This window comes from Orcinus orca, chromosome 3 (assembly GCF_937001465.1).
Source record: "Orcinus orca chromosome 3, mOrcOrc1.1, whole genome shotgun sequence".
Lineage (NCBI taxonomy): Eukaryota > Metazoa > Chordata > Mammalia > Artiodactyla > Delphinidae > Orcinus > Orcinus orca.
Genome location: NC_064561.1, coordinates 114,474,863 through 114,495,804, shown reverse-complemented (window position 1 = coordinate 114,495,804; position 20,942 = coordinate 114,474,863). Strand labels below are relative to the sequence as shown.

General features: G+C 38.5%; 1 long non-coding RNA gene across 1 annotated transcript in view; it reads left to right on the top strand.

The window, feature by feature from the left end:
• LOC117195746 (uncharacterized) overlaps positions 1 to 833 on the top strand; it is a 44,098-nt gene extending 43,265 nt beyond the window's left edge. The window contains exon 5 of the long non-coding RNA XR_004475558.2: positions 173 to 833. This is a non-coding gene — a long non-coding RNA (uncharacterized LOC117195746). The remainder of the gene's footprint in view (positions 1 to 172) is intronic.
• Positions 834 to 20,942: the final 20,109 nt, after the last annotated feature.

Below are 20,942 nucleotides of genomic sequence, written 5' to 3'. Positions count from 1 at the left end.
TATAAAAATTATTAATTTCATTGACATGAAGTAAAATGTGTCATCAATAGTAGGTATTTTGTTATGCTTTTTTATTTATTTAAATAAAAAGGATGTGACTTAAGAAATCAATTCATCAGATTTGAGGTACAAATAGAAATCATGAAACTTGCATCTCTTAAAAATTTAATAGGGCTTCCCTGGTGGCACAGTGGTTAAGAATCCACCTGCCAATGCAGGGGACACAAGTTCGAGCCCTGGTCGGGGAAGATCCCACATGCTGCGGAGCAACTAAGCCCGTGTGCCACAGCTACTGAGCCTGCACTCTAGAGCCTGGGAACCACAACTACTGAAGCCGCAAGCCACAACTACTGAAGCCGCAAGCCACAACTACTGAAGCCCGCGAGCCTAGAGCCCATGCTCTGCAATGAAGAGTAGCCCCTGCTCGCCGCAACTAAAGAAAGCCCACGCAGAGCAATGAAGACCCAACGCAGCCAAAGATAAATAAATAAATGAATAAATAAATAAATTTATATTAAAAAATTTAATAATTGGAGTAGAATGGAAGAGAAAAAGAAGGTGTTACTAAATGAATACATTATGTGTAAAATTACTGGTAAGACTGGTGGATTTTAATCAATAAAATCTTCATAATGATTTTCTAACAAATGAGCATTTACTAAATAACTATAAAATTGCTATAGTCAGTGTGCCTTTATGATATTAAAGGAAAACTGTCAAAGAGATAAGAAATTGTGGATATTTACTTTTGTTATAATAAGCACACAGAATCAGCTCTGCTATTTTGCAGAATTAATGCTTATGTATGAGAAAAAGTCACAAGAAATGTCTGTTGAGGCAAATGTTAGGACTCTTAACTGAAATTAAAAATGTTTTACTACGAACTGCTTGCTGTGGGTCTACTGCCTTAACTCTATGGTGAAAGTCAGCAAGAACGTATAATTTTATATAGGAACATTAACTTTAAACAAAACTTCCTCAGACTGGGCCAGGTACATAAAGTGAAGTCAAGCAGCTTGTCTTTCAGTCATATGCCAGTGGTGCAGGTTCCCCGGAAGGAAGCCAGGGTGCAAGTTTTCAAAGAAGGGAGCTTTTGCCTGCAGTGCTTAGATGACTCACTCTGTCACAGGGGATAATTTCACTGCGACCATTGAGATTTTTGCTATTTTCTTTCTGGGAGAAGGAATAGATGGGTTTATTTTAAGTACTGGGCAAAGGGATCGTTAGTGGGAATTCTGCACGAAACGACCCAAGATGTGAGCTGGACAGGAATCATTCATACTCTTAAGATAAGTTACTTCAAAATATGAGTATAATTACCCTTGAAATGTTACTTTTGAGTGTTTTTTTTTTAAAGCTTTTTCCTTTTTTTTTTTTTTTTTCCTTAGAGGGTGAAGGAAACACTTACAATAATGACTGGGGTTAGTGGTATTTATAGGCCAGAATTGCCTGGCAGTCCTTCTTTTCATCTTCGAATAAACAGATGACCGTATGTAAAATAACCATTATATACTCTGAATATTTTAAATCTGCCTTTCATGTTTGGAATGCTCCTGACATCACCTGCAAAGATCAGTGCTGCTATCCTCAAGTTTCTGCTTTGCTTGTGTGTCCACGGAAGGCATAGAAAACTAAGCTTCTTCATGTGCTCCTGCCTTCCCGTCAAGAAACTCACCTCAGGCTAATGAATGCAGAGAGACTGGTCTGTACTGTGCCAAGGTTGTATGCAAACTGCTCAGGATCATTTGGGGCCCCACTGGCAGCTCTCAGAGCATTCCTGGGTTTACAGCCCCCAGAATATCTTGGGCAGCGCTTGTTTCCCTAGCTCTGACCTGTTGCTAAGAGTCAAGCCTCTATGTAAAAAGAAGTGTCTAATTTTCACAGGGCCTGCTCTGCAGAGTAAGTGGCCATGAATTCGACTTTTCTGTGACCATGGTACTGCTTGGGTTTACTCTCCATAAAAACGCATCAATACATTTGCAGCTGGCGGGGCACTGCTTTATTGCCCATTGTGGAATGCATACCAAATAAAAACCACCACGATGTGTAATAGGCAATCTTATATGCTTTTCAGGTTACTCAGATGTTCAAACACGCATAACCAACCATCAATATAAGAAATTCTCCTCTAAGCTGTTAGCATATTACAGTCTGTGATTTTTCAACTCAGGGAATGATACTCATTTCTCTATCTGTCCAATTCAGAGCAACTTCTCCTTTATTGCATTTAGAACAGTGTAACTGAAAGGCAATAAGGAAAGGCAATATTACAGAATGGTTCACATTACGCTGAATTTTATTGTAGTCTGACATTGTGAGTGAACCTTTGGAATCCTTGAAAGCAGCATAGAAGCAAAACCTGCTTCTAATGGTCTGGAGAAAAATATTCTGACATAGCGATAAGTGGGGTGACTTCTAGAAATCATGACTTGAAAACAGTTTTTGAACAAGTGCTATTTCTGTTGTCCCAAATCACAAAATGACATTAAAACAGTCTGCCATTGGGCAGACTACTAATTTTTTCCCTTTCATCTTTAAAGATATAAAGTGATCTACAACTCCTCCAAACTCCTGCTAAAAAATACTTGTCTTCCATTCTCCGCCAATTCTTCTCTCCAGTGATTGTGTCAAAAGTATTAGACTTTAGGTGCTATGACGTATTCACTTTAATTTGTTTATTTTTCTAATCGTAAAATGGACACAGAGTGGTAGTTATAATTATGAAATTTATTTTTTTTTACAAAAAGCAACAAATCATTTTATTATCTCCATTATTCTCTGCTCTTGAAACATATATGGAGTTGTATATTCTTTAGGTCTGAATTATTTCAGAGAACTACCATAGATTTATTTTTTATCTACTATGGGGATTTCAGTGAGAACAATAAAGGCTCCATCAACATGGGGTCGTTTCCCTAGAATCTTATGGTTCAAATAGAAATGAATTTAATTAATATGACTGACACGTTACAGTCACAAGTTTTTACAGGATGTCAGGAAAAGAATCTCCCCTTTTATTAATACAAACACAAACTATTTTTTCCCCTTTCCTCCCTAGCTACCACTGCCATGTCCCTCATCTTCACTTTTCCCCACTTAACCTCTTCTTTTGTTGTGCCTGGCACATAGTAGGTACAGGGTAAATATTGGTGTGTGTGAATGAATGAATGAGAGACGCTCAGGACACAAGAGCTTCTTGGTTCACTTGAGTCAGCTGGCTCTTTGCAGGGTTCAGTGTATAAACTGGACATGTCGTCAACGACTTTCTTTGGTCTTTGTGTGCATAAGCTAAGGATAAACAGCGCTGGAGGGAGGGAGGGCTTCATTCATCAGAGGATTACACCATCATAAACTCACCAAAGTGTACCACACAGAGCCAGTGATCACAGAAGACAGGCAACCCAGGCCCCATCATTAAATATAGAAGCCTGTCTTCACTGTTTGTATCCAAACAGACTCTCTGTATTTTGGAAATTTCCAACACACTTCCTTTTGAGTTGCTTCTTTTCTCAAGATACCAAGACTGACGCTTTATAAAAGTAGACTTGGTCAGGGAAGCTGGTAACACGATGGCTGTACCCTCCCTCATCCCCCTGAGGAGACTGTGGTGTTAATGCTTCTTTGCTGACTTTTATGTTCCTGACAAATCTCTATATTCTGGTTGGGTTTCTCTTCTAAAAAAGCGGTCTCTCCTAAGTGAAAGCACCTCATCTAAGAGAACGCTCAGTTTGCACTCAAGACAACAAGCAGACTAGAAACTGATGTTTTAAGAGTTGAAGTTCAATAACTAAATGATTCCTCTTTCTCTGGACCAAATAAAAGGTATAACATCTCAGACCTGTATCTTTAATTGAAGATCAACCATGTAAGGAAACTCAGGTAGAAATTGCCAAGTTATTTGTGGCTTACCAGAAAGGTTTCACACACAAAAGCTCAATATTTTTTCTTTTTACTAGTGAAACATTTTGTATGTGTGTGTGTGAGTGTTAAGTACCATCTTTATTTTTAGTTATTTAAAGTATGCAACATTCAATCCTTCATATAGTAATGAAAACATTTAAAATATTTTATACTTTTAAAATAGTTAATATTTTATACAGTATTTTTATTAAATTAAAAAATACTTTAAACACTAAAAATATTTTAAAAATATTTTATTAGCTTGTCTTGAATATTACTAAGAATTTACTAAAGTAAGAAAATAGGTGAGAATAATGGTGAAGTCATGGCAAAGGGAGAAACGTGCTCCTGCTGTTGAGGTGACAATGTGATACTAGACTCTGTGGATTCACTGTACTTTGAACTGTTTTCCCATCTCTTAGTAAGATCCAGTGTCAATTTGGCTTGTTTTAAAGATTCTGTAATGCCTTATACTAATTTAAGTTAGCTTGACTAGGTTTCTATTCCTTGTTGCCTGAAAAAGCCAAACATACTCACGTTATGAAAGTAAAATAGAATCCTACATTATGTGGAAGTTATTTGTAAGCTGTAAGCTAGTGTTCAAATATGAGGTGGGATTAGAGAAGTTTAGGACCTAAATTAGCCTCAAAACTTAAATGCTTATTAAGGAAAAATTTATTTGGTCATCAACTCAAGTTTCAGTTGTGTATGTATTCCTTGACTTTCTGAAATAGTCTAAAGGCAGTCAGAACTTGCTACAATAACTCCTTACCTGACTACTGAGCTTTTGGCAACGTAAGCTCTTTGGCAGAAAATTTAGTTGCAAAACTTCTAGGGAATTTCTATAGTAGATTTTTATCCAGAGTCATACTGATGATTATTTAGCATAAATTGACAAATTTAGATCTGTTTTTCTATCTCAGAGCAGATTGGAAGAGAGAAGGTGAAATGATATTAGACATATCATCTGTGAGAGGCACAGTAGTAGAAATGTCTTAATGGAGAACCTGGAATTGAAGGAGAAAGCAGCCAACTTTAAGGACAAACAGGACACAGAGTTGTGTAATATAATGTGGAGCTTCACAATGATGACATATGACAAACAATTTTAAATTTGTATTCTAAAAGATTTTTTTTATGGAGGCAAGGGCATTTAGAAAACATTTTAGAAACTATTGAATAAAAATGGTTAGAATTAAAGTGTTTAGTTTATATACTCAACAAATGTTTATTTGGAGAATGCATGTCTGGGGCCAGCTCATTAATGATGTGGTACTCTGTTTAGAATTGAAGTCAGTCCCCATCACTTCTCTCAAAAAATGACCTTCCTTTTTTCTCTTATAGCCCCTTCAAGATTAATTCTCAGAGGTTTTGATATAAATCAAAAGCATTCTTTGGTAGATTGTAGTATCTTTTTTTCATTGAAATACAGTTGATTTACAATATTATATTAGTTTCAGGTGTTCAGCATAGTATAGGTTGTAATATCTTAAAACAGTCTTGGAAAGCACAAGAATGTATAATACCTGGAAAAAAGTTCAGTAAAATGTATATTTCTTCTACTCTTCCTTTGATGCTGATATGTTCACTATTACACTGATGATGTAAATAATGCAGGTAAATCTGGGTGGCTAAAATTATATTAACGCCTCTGCCACTACAAAAAATGGCATCTGAAGAGTGAGTTTGGGGATCCTGTGGATGTGACAATAAAAACCCAGTTTTTTTGATATTATATTGAAAAAAGAATTCAATATATAAATCATGTTTTTTAGTAAATGCTTTATTTTATGCCTTCCATGTAACAATGGCCCTCTGTAACGAAAGAGCTTTTTTTTCAGTGTTTACAAGTTGAGAAGGGAACTAGAATTGGTCTGTGGAGGCCCCCAGCTTCTCATCATGTTTGACCATGAAGACTTGCTTACTCTCTGCTCCCCTCCCCCGACATACCAATCATTTCCACCTGGGAAATCTACCTTCAACATCAAATTACTCCTGAAAACAAAACACCACCACCAACATGCAGGGCTGTAGGTAGCTAGGAGGAGAGGGTTGAGAATGATGAACACTTGGCTTCCTCCATTTCCTTTCCCCAGGTCTGGGCATGGATTGTCAGGTACCAGTTAGTTATAAAGCACCTCAGTTTGAACCATTTCATTTTCTGCTCTCAGACTGGGAATTTATTTTCAGTGAAGGTCGTCATTATCACAAACCTCAACTGTATTATAGCAAAAATGTGGCTGCTCCATGAAGAATATTGTAAGGAGAATCTACCCACGATCTTGAAAAATACGAGACCACTGCAGATTCAGTTCCACAATTTTGAAATCTTAATGGGCTCTTCAGAGTGGCCAATCACCAATCTGACTGATTACGCCGAAACTGGTCATCAAGATGCCTGCCGCTAACAAACTGATGCTGTTACTCCGCGTTACCCAGCTTGGCCTTAGAGACCAAAGGCCAAAAAGCATGTTGAGTTTTTATGGTAAAAAAGTGCATGAGGAGAGCAACTACATACTAGGTTACCCTCCCAGTTTGACCCCTGTCCTTCAGTTTTTATTGCCTGAACTGGCACCAGAGAAGCACCTTGAAAATAACACATTCCCTGTCCATTCAGTGCTTAATGATGCTTAAAAAAAAATCACAGTTTGTGACTGTGACCTAAATTACGCCAGAAGCTGTAAAACCATGGTTTCTTTGAATTCAAATATGACCCACATGCTTTAAAACCACTACACTGACCCTATAGTACTGTTGCTGAGTGTGTGTGTCCACACACACACTCACACTCACACACAAAACACTTGACATTAAATGACTCGGTATAAGAAATGGTATTTTTCAGACTTCCATGTTAAAGAAAAGGCTCATGAAAGAGATGTAAGTGAGCTTTAAGCCAAACATTTGTTTGGCTTTGCTGCAGCAGGCTGCAGGAATGTAAACTTTTTTTTTTTTTTTCAATGACTTCAGCTCCTAATTTGAAAGCTAGGATTTTTAGGAGTGAGCAAGAGACTATATTTGGCCAAAAAATTCTGCTGGCTTTACTTAGCCACTCTGCACATTCAAAACAATACTTCTTTATCAAAAAAACAATAGTCTGTTTTATTCACAGCACATGTAGAAGTTGGAACATCGACTAAATTCCACTTTCTTCTCTCGCAGTGTGTCTGTAACCAGCTAATGAGCTGCAACAGAGCCTGGCCTTCATTTTCAGCAAATTAAGTTCATCCCTCATAGGAATTGTGGTCTGGCTGTGGCACCGCTCCTAGGTATGGGTGGGATTTGTTTCTTCTACCAGTTGTAGGTTGGCCACAGGGGTACGTGCTGTCGCACCACACAACAAAATCTTCTCTATAATAACCAGTCTAAGTAGCCTTTTACCCCACAAAAGTAGATCCCATTTAATTTACTTTGTGTTTATAGCACTCCCTCCCAAACCGCATCATTGGCACAGACTGATATTTATACAACTTTTTATTTTAAACTATTTATTTAGAGTTGAGACTTCAGTAGCACTCCCTGTCAGATTCATTGAGCATGCTTAAATTCAGGATACCGAAAATGTAAATTGGGAAGAGTGATGTGTGTTTTTGGAATTCATTTCTCTAGTGCGCAGACACCCACCCAACTCTCGCTGAAGTAAAGGGAGGTTACACATGTGTTGATAAAATTTGTGATACAGATGGCTGGTAGGAAACTTTCCATTGATGGGTGATTAAAAATAACGGCTTTTGCCTATTGGGTCCCCATATTTCTTTGACAATAGAGTCGATCAAACATACAGTTATGTAACATGGATCGAAAAATTTCTAGTTCAGAAGTATCAGTGTCATTAGGGATCTGTTTTCATACATAATACAGTGTTTCATTACTCAATTATTCTAATGGAAGGCTCAGGTCAAATTGGTACTTGCCACAGAAGGAAAAGAAAATAAAGTTCTTGATTTTGTATCTGACCTCTGCTTTGGGGCCTTACCCAAGTTATATTTTTCTTAAATGAAATTTTTCAGTTTTTTAACTTTTGAAGTGAGGAAGGGATGTAAATTTAAAATTGACCTTTAACCACATAAAATAAAGTGGCATATGGTCAAGTTTTTTACTCATGGTGGACATTTCATACTATTAATGATATTGAACCTTCATTTTCTATGAGGTTCCACAAATTGTTCTTAATTCCCATACTATTTAGTGATCTAAAAATACAGGTAAAGCCTTGCTCACATCTTTGATCCTCTTTTACTTTCTTCTTTTGGTGAACTCCAATCTGTTTTCAAGTCCCGGCTAATATATTCTCTTCTTCGTATATTGTGAAAAATGTCCCATCTTCTCAATGAAAAACATAGCTGAATTGTAGTGGGATCATTTTTGAGATATTAACCAGTGCTTCTATCCTCCTAGTATTTCCTATAACCCCCCACCCTTCCTCTGTATTCTGGAAGCTAGGCTACTTTAGGAAGGAGACAAAAAGCAAAACAAGTGACAATAAAGGAGTCAACCTCATTGTGTTTGTAACTTAAAATTAAGGTCCCAATTTAGAAAATAGATTTGAAAGAATAAGGGGTTAGTTTCTGTTGTGCCCTCCTCAGCCCAGGGTAGGTAGAGATTTCATGGGTTTCAGGAAGGGAAGAGAGTTGAGAAAGGAAAAAGGGAGGTTAGATTCTAGTGGGACCTGGCGAAGTCTTGCTTCTCGAATACAGAGGATGCCCCCGCCTCTTCCCCATCAGCTCAGAATAGATGTGGGCTTTTTCATAGTGTCTAGTGTGGAGGGATGATGCAGTGAAGACTGGATTTCTCAACCCCACTCTGCACTCTAGACTCCTTGGCACTTTTTAAGTCCCCTGGAAGTTAGAGACAACCCAGGGGAGAGGGGTTAGAGGAGGCCTTATTTCTACCACTGTGTTAGTGTGGGCTTGAAATAATAACTTGTTATAGAAAAAAATAAAATGATACCGTTTTTGCATGTCTGAGTTTGGTGGCTGCAGGTTTGTATGCAGCAGAAGAAGGAACTGTGCTGTTATGCTCCTTTGTCAGAGTATATGATGCATAGTAGGTACACAATGAACAGTTGGTAACAGAATGAATCATAGAGCCGGCGCTGCAGGCCAACTGCTCCATGCCTTTGATCTGGTTTCTCTGTTGGGTCAGGAAAAAAAAGTCTTATTTTTGCCTGCTGCAGGCCAGCTTGGCTTGTTTACTCCTGTGGTTTTCCAAATTCCAAAACAATGCGGCATGGCCTGAAATTACACTTCAGTGCTTTCTGGAGCATTTCTGCTGCCCACCCTTTTTGCAGTGACTCCACTTCAGCTCCTTGTGTGCCAGCTGCTGCGATAGCTTGCTGTCACTGAACCTCTACATGCGTCCACCCCAGAGGAGTTAAGTGGGACCACATCAATGCTGGGGAACTGGCTGTCTTCCAGGACTGCACTGTGGGTCATTCTGTCTTGTGCTTTGGTGAGGTCTATTTTCTCCATGGCCTTTCAGTAGGAGAGGGGCCTGGGATAGGGCAGAGCCCAGAAAATAGAAACAGAATGCCCAGCGTGGGCAGAGAGCTTTTTTTTTTTTTTTAATCAGAGGTTTCCACAGCCCCTTCCTTGGTTTTATTTATTTATTTATGGCTGCATTGGGTCTTCCTCACTGCATGCGGGCTTCTCATTGTGGTGGCTTCTCTTGTTGTGGAGCATGGGCTCTAGGTGCGTGGGCTTCAGTAGTTGTGGCACGCGGTCTCAGTAGTTGTGGCTCACAGGCTCTAGAGCACAGGCTCAGGAGTTGTAGCGCACGGGCTTAGTTGCTCTGTGGCATGTGGGATCTTCCCAGACCAGGGCTCGAACCCGTGTCCCCTGCATTGGCAGGTGGATTCCCAGCCCCCGCGCCACCAGGGAAGTGCCCCACTTTCCCTCTCTAGTAGAGGAGATCCGATCAGAGGACGTTCCACTTATATATTCCCTTCTAGTCTAATTTTTCCTCAACTTTTTTTTTTGTTTCTGGCACCTGTAAACCAGATGGGATATCAACTGACATACTGAGTTGTGTAGGACGAGGGGGGCTGTTCTGTTTCCTCCTTCAGCTCTTGTAAAGGCATCTGCTGTTTCCCTTGTACACTGTTTAGACCTCAGTATCCACGTCTTGTGAGTCATGTTTGTGTGATCCACGAGGTTCTCAGGCACTGTTAAACTTTAATATATAAAGTGATGACTTTTACATAGAAGGCTGAAATTAGTGAGAAAGTGTAAACTGTCCTTCACTCCTACTTCTTTCCTGTATCAGTTCGTATATTTTTGGTTGCAAGAGGAAAAACCCCAATTCAAGCTGGCTCGACAGGAGTGGAAGGGCCTCTTTAATGAAAGGTGGTGTAGCATAGGTGGCTCCATTTCATCAAGAAAACTGAGTATTTTTCTGTCTCTTACTTGGCCTTTTACTGCTTCCCTAATGGTCACAGGATGGCCACCAGCAGCTGACACCGGGCTACGTGTTTTCGTATTCATGTCCTGCAGAGACGTAGGAGCGTCTAAGGAACCTCCTTTCCCAGAGAAGCCCTCAGCAAATTGTCCTGAAGTTGTTATCTGCCCAGTTTTGAAACATACATCATACACATGCAGCATGTCACTCTCCTCCTTCTTCATTTATCCCCTCTACCATCTATTTGGTTAAAGTAGATAAAAGGAAATGAGGACAATATAACACATCAGAATGGGCCTGAATGAGACTACAGTGAAGAATATACTCTCAGTGACACAGGCTCCAGCTGCTTGCAATTAATCACTCTCACTTAATTAATCAATCAATTGAAGCTGATTGGGGCTGTGAAAAGAGTTTAGCAAAGCTGTGTTCAAGCTCCGGCATTGCTGTTTACTAGATGTGTAATCCCAGTCAATTTGTTTCACCTCTGAGAAACCCAGTTTTCTTGTATCAAATGAGATGCTTGTAAAAGCTCACCGATAACTCCCATGTTCTCCAAGTGCCAGTTATTATTGTGGTTGTACTTGTTATTATTATTTTTCCTGTTTCAAATAAAATAAGGAGCTGGGTCCTCATTATAAGAGTTACTCCAGTTCTATATTGAAAGGTTTTGTAGCATGTCAGAGTCTTCATTCATTCAAAAGTAAAAGTTTATGGACAGCTTGAAATGGGCAAAGCACTGTGCTAGATGCTAGGAATGTGGTGTGTATACATAAATATGAATATTAATTATCTCTGTAGAGAAAATTAATATAAAATGATACGGAAAATTGAGTTGCATCTTTCAAGGCATACTAGAGAATTTATTTTTTCCTCCTTGAGTAACCAGCTTGTATTTGGTGACTTTTCCCCATTTATTTTCTTTTTCCTCATTTGAGTGAAGAAAGGAAAATTCAGTTAGCTAAGGATTTAAGTCAACTAGATTCCAACTGATTGAGTTTCTAGTATTTATGTATTATGTTAAGAAAATTGTATGCTAGGTATTTTTTGATTTACAGATAATGTTGTAATGTGTATTACTAATACATCAGCTTTTTTAGAAATCAGAATTTTCAGCACTTCCTTAGAAAATCTTCTTATTCTGTAACTAATTTCAAAATGTAAAACATGAATATTAAATATAATGTAAATTGTTTTAAAATTTTAAGTTCATGACCATCAAAATAATACCTGTCTTTCTACTTGAACTGCCATAAAGCATGTACACACTGTTATATTTAAAATGGATAATCAGCAAGGACCTACTGTATAACATAGAGAACTCTGCTCAATACTATGTAACAACCTAAATGGGAAAGGAATTTTAAAAATAATAGATACATGTATATCTACAACCGAATCACTTTGCTGTACACCTGAAACTAACACAACATTGTTAATCAACTATACTCCAATATAAAATAAAAAGTAAAAACAAAAGCTCAGTGTTAAATGGAGACCTTAGCTGAGAAATGGTCTATCAGGTTCTTCTAATATTTGCCTCTTTGCTCCTTTTGCTTCATCTTTATTTGATTTTTTTAATTTGATTTAATTTTAATTGATTCATGTTTTATATTTCCACATTTTAAGTTTCTTCATATTTTTAATGGAAGTTAAAAAAAGAAAAAGAAAATATGCAGAGAGGAAGAAAGGAAAGGAGAAAAGATGGCATGAAAGAAAAATAGAGAGGGTCTTGGAGAAAGGAATGAACTCAGCAGCAGTTTGCAAATGAGAGGGAATCAAACAAGACACAGGTAGTTGGTTAGAAGGTACAGGTGCCAAAGAGAAGAAATGAGATCCAGACTGAAGGTCATGGCAGTGAGAACTATTCACTGAAGGTCAAGGGTAAGAACTATTTCGGGTGAAGAACAAAGAAGACTTGCCAATTCAGTGACCAGAGTTTTGAAATGGTGGTGATGGAAAGTGGAATGGCAGTGACGCTGAAGGTTTGAACCTGGCTGATCTCAGAAATGGTAGGAACATGGGGGAGGGGGAGGGGATGGAGAGACCTGTGCCAGACACTGTGCTCGCCGATTACAGAAAGCCCTTAACGGCACATACATCATTGTATGTGATTCCAAATAACCATGCCAGGTATTAGTGGTCCCTTCCTACAGATGAGTAAACTAAGAAAGAGCAAGTTTTGTTTTTTTTCTTTGTTTTTAAACTGGTAATTCTGACTAATACATACACAGAAAAACCAAAAAGGAAACCCAAATGGCTGTTTGGTCAGTTTGATTAACATAGTCACTCACTGGGGATAATTCAGGTCAAAAAAGACCACCCCAGTCTCCCCAGTCACCAAATACCATATTGTGATCTTGTATGTGTGTAAGAATGTGTGTCTGGAGAGGGAATTATTTTTACTACAGAAACTTTCTTCTTTGCGTTGGTTATGTAACATTGACTTCACTCACACAGCAACTTGGATGTGCTTGGAAAACGTAGCTCCATTATTTTGTCTATAACTACTCTGGCTCTCATATAAATTTAAAGTCCTATGCAGTTTAAAATTCAGGCCAATCCAATCATTAAAACCATCACCTCAGGTAATGCTGCCCCTTTAGGAAAACATGCTTCGTCTCCCAGATTTCCCAGCGTTCTGTCACTCCCAGTGGTGGAGTGGTGAGGGGAGCTGGCATCTTTGGGCGTGGGGTCTTCTGATCCTCTGGGTTTCAGGGTGATGTCCCTTATCTGTTGTCTTGCTGGCACAGCTGATTTATCTTGGTCGTCTTGCCCTCGCCTTGGCTTTCTCTGTTTTATTCCCCAGGTGGCTCCCGGGTGGAAAGCCCAAACTGAGCCTCTACCATGGAGGCACCTTGCCTGCTAGCTCTCAAATCAGCTGCCTCGTGAGTCCCCCACGGGATGGGGTGGGGTGCTGTGGGCCTGGTTTCTCTCCAGGCCACATTGAAACGAAGCAGAGTCTAGGAAAGCCATTTCTCAAAGCCAATAGATGAGCTCTCAGGAGTTTGATGTGGGCGGCCCTGGGATTGGGGGGAGGTTCATTCTAGAGTCAGATATGGAATTTGAGGTTGCTCTGCTCTTGGGCTTCCCACGCCTTACCACTCAGAAGAGTGAAAGCCAGAATGGGAAATTGGGAAGCAGTCTCAGATTGCTTTCCATGCTTCACCATCCTCAGCCCCCAGAAACAGAAGAGGTGGGCTTTTGCTCCCTTTTCTCTTTGTCCTAAGCCCTTCTACCATAAGGTAGCCAGCCGCATGGCCTGGAGAGTTCATAGGTGGAAGGTATACTCTCTTCATAATGAAAATTCTGCGATTGAGTCCTCCAGGCTTAGTGCTTGAAATGTTAAGTAGGAAATAAAAGAATTTAGCAAATCCATTTACTTTCCACAAAGTCTTGCTCTCAGACTGAATTCTTATCTTCTCCTGATCTAGGGCAGTAAGTTTTCTGCCTCTGCCCAGAAGGTGAGAGACTGCAAAGAAACATGATTTAGGGGATGCCATGAAATGCGTTCATTTAATATTTGCAAAATACTATCTGTGGTACACTTACATAGACACAGTTAAAAGTCCAGAAATCTGTGTAGCTGCATGTGCGGTTTACACTGTCTAGCTTCTGGTCAAATGAACATGAGAATCACTTTCTGATGCATTGTGTCTAGCAAGTAGAAAAGGTGGAGAGCTAGTTTCATTGTGAGCTAAAAGTGGATAAAAACTAGTAGATTATATTTAGAATACAGCCTATAAAAAATAATTACAGCCGTCGTGATAAAAAAACAGGCAAACACTTCTTTTATCAATAAATAAGGAATTAACAAAAAGGTGACTTTTACAGTGTAATGTTCCTGAGCTGTTTTTAAACCGGCATTTTTAGAAATTGTTTTCTGAGTGTTTTGTCAGGAAAAGAAACCTTAGTAAATTTTATTTTATGAATGCTACAGTTTAGAGTTCTGTTTTACACGATAGCAAAATAAGCTCACTCCTTTCATACTTTTTTTCCCCATTAGATTTCACTATTTGTAGCAGGCCTTGTCAAACAGGTGAAAATGAAATTATGGTAACATGAAAAGTGTACCTAGAAAATCATGTGAATTCTTTAATGAAGGCTCAACATTTGCTGTACCCGAAGGAGTATTTCCTTCATGGTACAAACTGATAATTAGAAATATTGAATTAGATATTTGTAAAAGAATAGTGGGAATTACCGACTACGACACTGCATTGTATCTTTTAGTTTTGGTATTCTAATTATGAGCTAAAATTTCCCCCAAATTCCAAATTCACCATAAAAAGAAACACATCTAGTGACCGCATCTCTTAAAATAATCTCTGAAATTACGAATACATTTATTTGTGTTAATGTGAGCTTTACATTTCAATTTAGATGATGGCGCTGTGGATTGTTTTTCTGAATAATTTCATTTAAGGACAGTTTGTAAGAACAGATAAAACCAAAGGCAATTGTGACGTGAACCCTTCTCTCCTGTATGCATGGAACAGAATTTTTTTTTTATTGTGCTTGTCCAATTTTAATGTTTAAAAGGTTTTCTTTCAAATATGCATATATAAAATTACACATAATGGATGGAAGAATTATGGCAGTGCTCTTTATTTCCTCCTTTTCAATAATTATGTGTGTATCTATCACTCATATGAAAGCGTAGATCTGTAACTGCTTTAGTCTTGTTTCTTGAGAGATGCCAGTTCTTTCTCTTTCTTACGAACGTAGAAGTATAGATGTAATGTAATATTCTCACCCATGTGATATTATTATAGGCTTTTTCTGCTGTTTTTGGTGACTTAATCATAAAAATGAAATTTAAAAAATGATTTCAAAAAAATGTCTTCTTCTGCACGCAGAACTTAGACAACACCTCTGGAATGCAATTTGATTTGAGGAAATGATACATATTTTAATAGTGGGCAGAGGAAGATGCATATTTACATGTGATGCTTATAATCACTTTAATTTCAGGACTATAATTTGTCATGATTTCTGGAAAGTTTTATTTTTCATTTTTGGAAAAGGGAATTTTGTTGACTGCACACTGCTTTTAAAGGAATATGTCTCTTAAACCTGAACATTCTGACAACCGAGCCGGGGCACTGATGACATTCTTTAATTCTCCTTGTCCTCTGTGAGGTAATATACAATTTGGTATCTAAAACTAGTTATGTATCATTGTCAAAAACTTTTTCTTAAATATATGAAGAAAAATACATTTTCGAATAATTATACCTTCATTTTGTAAAGTGTTATCTTAAAAGCAACACTAATATGAAAATGCGAAAATGAAGATCCCTCTTTTTTTTAATGTATTATTCTTTTGGTGGCCTAAGATTTTTAACATGATTTTTAATTTGTCTCAAGGCCTGTGGAAAGAAATTGGCTTTCTAGAATGTACATGTTTGAGCATTGTACAGAAATAAATATCTCCCCCTTGGAATTTAAATTGTATCTAGTAGTACTATTTTTATACCTCTTACTAGGAAACGAAATACCTCTAAATTTAGTGCTTTGGAATTTTATTTCCACTAAAAATTTCTTCAGATATGTGAGCACCATAGTAACAGCTTTGCAAGCTGATTCTTCATTACAGTTCCCCGATAAGAGCTTCACTCAAGACAGTTCCTTTGGGATGACTGAGACTAAAAATCAATTCTGATAACATTAGAACAAATTTAAAGATGGAAAAAAAAACAATCAGAGAAAGCATGCATGCTGTGGATAAACAGAGCTTCCCTTACTTTTTTTTTTTAATCAAAAGCTAAAATGCGTTTTTTCCAAAAGTTTTTATTTCTTGAATTATTTTATATCTAGGTAAGATTTTTTGCCCCCTTTGGAAAAAAATAACTCTTTTACCAGAGATATGAAAGATTCAGCTGAATTTATTTATGGCATAGGTAAATGTCTTTTATATCTTTATAGAATTTTGCAAAACCTACAGGTAAGTAATATGGGGTGTGAAAATATGAACGCAATGAATCTATTTTAATAAAAAGTTAATAATCAATTCATTATTTTCAGGAAAATCATTGCATTTTAAAAACCATGTAGTACACTAGACTGAGCTCTGATCATTTTAGAAAGAAGTCTGTCAAAATAAATCAGGTTGATAACTGATTAGCAGAACGTGTAGTCTGTCATTTTTAAATATGTGCCCAATTTCTTCACATAAATCTTACCTTTAAAATCTTCAAGGGGAAAATTTATTTTGGGCACATTGGCCATGAATATCAGTTGACATTTATACAGTGCACAGAATTTATACTGTGGGTTAGGATGTCGGCCATAATTCCAGGCTGATAGTTTGTAAAGGGAAGATTCCATTTTGTACTGTTTATAAAATGTTACTCTGAAGTTCCATGCTCCAAGACTAACAAAGTCTATCCAAGTATAGTAAAGCGCTGCAGTTTAACTTATTGCATTCATTAAACTAGGCTTAGATTGTCCTAATTATATGTTATCAACAATTAAGAAATAGATCACAGGCCACAGACTGGCTAAAACATTCTGTATTCTTGGCTGGATGCCAGTGGAGGTGCCAAGTTCCATTCTACCTTGTCATCAGCTGTATCTCTGCTTTTGCAGTACAAGCAGCAGCTGTGCTAGACAAAATAATCTAAATTCTCACATGTACTTTTCCTTTAGGAAGTAGCTCACGCTGAATTGCATTTCTGGTGTGAATAGTACTACACCTGAGTGAGTTTGTGCTGAAAACGTATTTTATGCAAATATAATTTGTAACCGATATAATCTTTCATGACTTTCAAATGCATTTGTCCTATCAAAATAATGGTCTTACTTTCCATGCTGAAATTATTACCAAATGGATTCTGTGGGTAGCAAAGTACTCTTTGCTCGCTCGGCAATGATTTTCCTATACCTCAAATTACATAATTTTATAGGTGCTCTGTTTCAAAGGAAAACAATCTTTATTGATCCAGGCAGTCAGAATTAATCATGGATCTCTGATCTCAAAACTCCTGGCAAAATCCTTTTATTCAGAGCACTCGTGTGCCAGATGCTCAGCACTTCACAAATCCTTGTGGGATGATGGGTTTTTCAAACAGTCTGATTGTTCAATCTAGTGTGGCTTCTGGAAGCGGAGATTCAGCAAGGCTTTTCCCTGAGCAGAGGCAGGCCCAGCCAATTTTATGAAGAGCTAAATTTGACCCAGCTTTTGCTTCCAACTGTCATCTTCTTGGTTACGTAAAAAACGGATGTCGGAAGTTGTTCTCCTTTCCACGTGTTCGATAGAGGAAGATCCTGGAATAACAGGTGTGTCCCAGCAGGAGCAGAGGTTAATGGTGCCCGGGTGCCACGCTAGGTACAAAAATATCCCAGTAGCCTAAGGTCCTGCACTCCTCAAACGGATCCTGTAATAGACAATCATGGAGGGCTAGTCCCCATAAGAAGAACTGACTTTCAGGTTCATCACAGAGCTTACATTTGAGTTGACATGTATTTTCAAGCTCCCAATTTACTCGGTTATTAAAAGCTTTACTATATCCTACATGAATCAAGGTGGAGGGGTCATGCTAAATTCTCAATTAGAATGTGAAGATGTCAAAGAGATTCAAAAGATCCAGGCACGGTCTCTAATTTACATACAACTTGTCCTGTGCCGCTTTGTAATGGCATCTGCTGAGTCATTTCTTACTGGGCAGTGTAACTTTTCAAATTTTACTTCATACTAGGAAATCCTTTACAGTTCACAAAAATGTGCCAAGAAATTCTTTTGCCAAAACCAACTTCCTGGAATAATTTCCTTTGATTTCACAAAAGATTTTCCCTTATTTTCCCCTTTAGTAGATGATCCTTCTAGAGACTCAGATGAGTGCTCTCAGAGGAGAATCTATTCTGTTTGATCTGGATAATATATTCGCCTTCTCTGCTCAAGAGGCAACCAGTCTAATAGTCCCATTATATGCACCTGCTTTCATCGCTTTGCTCTTGATCTAATACTATGCACCAGGCTATAATATAAGAAATACAAGTCTAAATAATATTCAGGTTTTTTCCTGGCCCTCGGGGACAAAGTCTTGGTGAGGCAACGGGCTTGCCTTGTTTTGGTCGTCACAGCCTCCCTGACACCTAGAGCAGTGTCTGCCCTGGTAGGTTCTCAGAGTCTGCTTGCTGACTGAGGCTCTCATCTGGTTGGCTTTCTGCTCATATAACCTATCGTCTAGGTGCATGTTTCACTCGTGATTTTTGACTCTTTGGGGGGTTACTTCAAAGGTGTTCTCTTTTTGAGTGGTTAAAATTCTCTTCCTTCTTCAGACTTACTTTCCTTCTAATCCTTTGTTAGAAATAACTTTTTTATTCTCCTGTACTTCTTTATTATCTGTTGCTCTTCTTATATCTTTTCTTTTTGAAACAGACTCTTTTGTTTTCCTTTGTCAATTTTTTTTTTTCTCCTTTACTCTCTTTCATGTTACCATTTAGGTTGAGGCTAAATTGCTGGGACAGCTGCTCTCTTTGACCTGCTCTAGACTTTGCCGACCACATCACCAACTGGCAGGGTGTGGTGCCTTGAGGTCTTCCAGGGGACAGGCTTCCAAATGGAAATAATGGAGTAACATTTCTGAGTTATAATTTATGCTCAACATGAGAGAATCCCAGTCATCTTAAGCATTTTTAAGCATATTCACTGTATTACTGAAATGCTTATTAAAATTTCTGAATCTTAAAATCAGTCTACCCAGTATTGAAACTGCATGTGAATACATGATTCAGATAGTGGTCATTGGTTAATAACAGGACCAGAAGGAAGCCCTAGGGACTCACGTAGTATACTCATCTTCTAGGAAGCCATTCTTCGTAGAAGACTGTCTTTTCTTTTCCTTAAAAACGCGGAAGAATTTTTATTATATGCTGTCTGTTGTCTCATGGCTCGTACAGCTACTGAATTATTTGAGCTAAATCCTATTCTTTCACTAGCTTACTCCTTCTCAAACACATATGCTTACAAATATACATATGTTTACAACATAGTATATATGCTTACAACATGGTGGGAACAATAGGTTTTTTTTGGTTTATTTGTATCATTAGGAGGAAATTTTTTTCCTATCATAGGAGTAGAGGTTAGTTTGGTTTGGCTTCAAAATACTTAGGACTAGAACCAAAGTATACTTGGTTATTGCTGAGAAAGATTTCTTTTCTTTTTTTTTTTGATTCAAGATCCCAGTGGGTCATTTTTGCCACTTCCATTCTTCTCCACTTTGTCAGAACCGTCTCTTCAGCTGCTGTGCAGTAAAAATGTGTGCAAGTGGTGTCTGGTACTTACATGGAGGAAGCCAGACTGCTTCGGGGAATGCATGGGACAAAGGGAGGCCCTTTACACTCCGTAGCCACCAGGACAAATCACTGAAATCCTCTTAGATATTAGAGGGGAATATCCTGAGCTATTCTGAAATCTCAAAAGGACTAACAAAGTTCATTCCATTTGTCATGGAAATGTGACAGTGATATAGAACAAAACCTTTCCGCAGTGGGGGCTGGCTGCACCGAATTCCTTTTGCAACAAGGAAATTAGGTCAGAAGAAATTTAGGTCAACACCTTACAGAAATGCCCCTATGCCTGAAAGGCGCCAGGAGAACTTACACTGTTACAAACACAAAGGTTATTGTTTTTATATTTAATTTGAAAAATGGTACCTTCCAAAGCTTAGTGTGATATAAACTCAGTTATGATTCAGCAAAGAAAATTACCCCTTACATCACTGGCACTGCTCCGGCTAAATCAAGGGGTGATTCCCGAATCGCTTCTAACCAAGCCCAGCCTGGCTGACCCGGTTTAATCATGCAATTCAAGAAATATTTATCAAGCCTTCATTATGTGCAATGAACCTATTAGAAAATTTGAAGGTTATAAAGATTAATAAGCACCCTACTCCCACTAACTCCATCTTTGCCATTAAGAAGCTTAAAGCTTAGGGAGGAGGAGTAGGTTAGGGAGCAGATGAAAGTGCAACATAACCTATAATTCTTTGATTCACTTATCATACAGTAAATGAGTTTCTATTGTGTGCCAAAAACTATGAAAAGTGACGTAGGAGAGTTAAAGCAAAGTGACTGGTTGGAGAGGAGAAAGAGATAGGGTCAGTTTGGCATGGACAAGGGTCAGTTTGGCATGGATAGGAAGGAATAATTTCTTGAAAAGAGGGCTTTTTTTTTTTTTTTTGCGGTATGTGGGCCTCTCACTGTTGTGGCCTCTCCCGTTGCGGAGCACAGGCTCCGGACGCGCAGGCTCAGCGGCCATGGCTCACGGGCCCAGCCGCTCCGCGGCATGTGGGATCTTCCCAGACCGGGGCACGAACCCGTGTCCCCTGCATCGGCAGGCAGACTCTCAACTACTGCACCACCAGGGAAGCCCGAAAAGAGGACATTTTAACTGAAATTTAAATGGGTGTAACTTCAACAGATGGTGATCTGTAAGAGGTGCCTGAGTGGAAGCCTTGGGAAGAAGGGCGCAGTGGGCCGGGTGCCTGGAGGAGGGGAAGCAAATGGAAGCAGTGGCTGAGAGTTTCAGGAGGAGACAACAGTATGTGCAAAGGCAAAGGGGTAGAAAAAATTGTGTTGTATCTGGGGAACAACCAATGATCCGTTTTAACAATTCTGAGCATGGAACCCAGAAGGTG